Raw genomic sequence first — 1,729 nt, 5'->3', positions numbered from 1 at the left:
GGACTGGAAAAGACGACGTAGGTGAAGCTAATGTGACGTCACCATTCATCACGTGATTGCCGATGACGTCATAGACACGTCAGTAATTTCAGCTGAGAAATCTGTTATCGTTGCACCGGATTTAACACTGCATTGGAAAGGTTTCTGTGTCATTAACAAAAGTAAACAGAAAGAGGAAGAGAAAAAAAGTGTTAAGACAGAAAGGTATACGAAAGAAGAAAAGGAAGAAAGACAGGTAGAGCAAGAACAAAATCAAGAAGGAGGAAAAAAGAGAGAGAGAGAGAGAATAATACCAGAAAGAACAGAGAGAACGATCCAGCCAAAAGAAAGGGGAAACAGAAAGAAGCTACTAAAAGGCGAGAGACAGAAAGAAAGAAAAGAGAGAGAGAGAGATTAAATAAAGCGAGAGACGGACAGGCAGACGAGCACACACCGAGACAAAAGAAGAACGACGCTCGCAATGCAAACAAGAGCACAGTACATGTACACATCCCACACACCTATTGAGTGAATCGCCACGTAGAACTTAAACGTAATAATAATGGTATTTGTCTATCCTCTCTGCCACTGAATAAAACAAGAGAGAAAGAGAAGGAAAGAGAAGGGGAGGGGTGGAAAAATCAGATAAATATTAATGTAAAGAGCGAATGACCGTTACACAGCTGGTGCCTCGTCTCAGAGCTTCATTTGGGTGCCGAAACTTTTCCGCTGAACCTCCTGTTTCCATTTTGCTTTTAGATTCGTTATAGTTGTAGTTGTAATACTCACAAGAACGAGAGAGAGAGAGAGAGAGAGAGAGAGCGATGAAAGAAATAATGAATGAAAGAGAGAGAGAGAGAGAGATGAGGGAATTACCAATAACCTCTGAGAACCTGCCACGAGATGAAAAAGCACTGTGGGCAGCGAGGGCTCCTTTAGCCTTCCATTTAGAATTGTCGTATTGAAGTCTTTAACCCACTGTTAATGTTTTATTTTATTCCTTCGCCTTGAGGGAAATTTGAACGAGACACGAGTTCGGGCCATAGTCACGCCATGCCAAAAACAGCTGATACCTGCTCTAGGCTTTCTATATTCCCTTTTATTCCTCTACTAAGATTTATTATCACTTAATCATGCTTGCAAAATCTCTGTAGGGATGAGGGAGGGGAAAGGAGAGGAGAGAAAAAGAGAGAGAGAGAGAGAGAGAGAGAGAGAGAGAGAGAGAGAGAGAGAGAGAGAGAGGAGAGAGAGAGAGAGAGAGAAGACAGACAGACAGACAGAAGAATGGAGAAAGGGAAGCAAAGAAAAAGAAGGAGACAGAGGAAAGATACAAAGAAAAAAATGAGATAAAATAGAATAGAAAACAGAGTCGAAACGAAAAATCAACCCAACATTTGAAAGAAAAAGATTGACAACAGGCAGCCAGAAAGAACAAGGTTGGCCGAGTAAACGTGCGGTTCTCTCTATGCTATAAATGGCATTATTATGTTTAAGAATCAGATTTACGAATGTGTTCTGAGTTAGAGGCATCAATCTCATTTACATATATATGTCTTTCCACTGAATGCCTTTCAGATCTTAATTTCACTTTGCATCTCCTTTCATCTCTTTCTAGGAACAGTTACATATTCATTGATATTTTTACTTTGAATAGTTAGCTAAATGATTCACCGCGCGCTAAAATATTCTAAATTTATTCATTTCTTACAGTAGCATTCACTTACCCAAAGAAACCACAATAAAAAAAATC

This window comes from Penaeus monodon, chromosome 6 (genome assembly GCF_015228065.2).
Source record: "Penaeus monodon isolate SGIC_2016 chromosome 6, NSTDA_Pmon_1, whole genome shotgun sequence".
Classification (NCBI taxonomy): domain Eukaryota; kingdom Metazoa; phylum Arthropoda; class Malacostraca; order Decapoda; family Penaeidae; genus Penaeus; species Penaeus monodon.
This window is presented reverse-complemented; position numbering follows the sequence as displayed.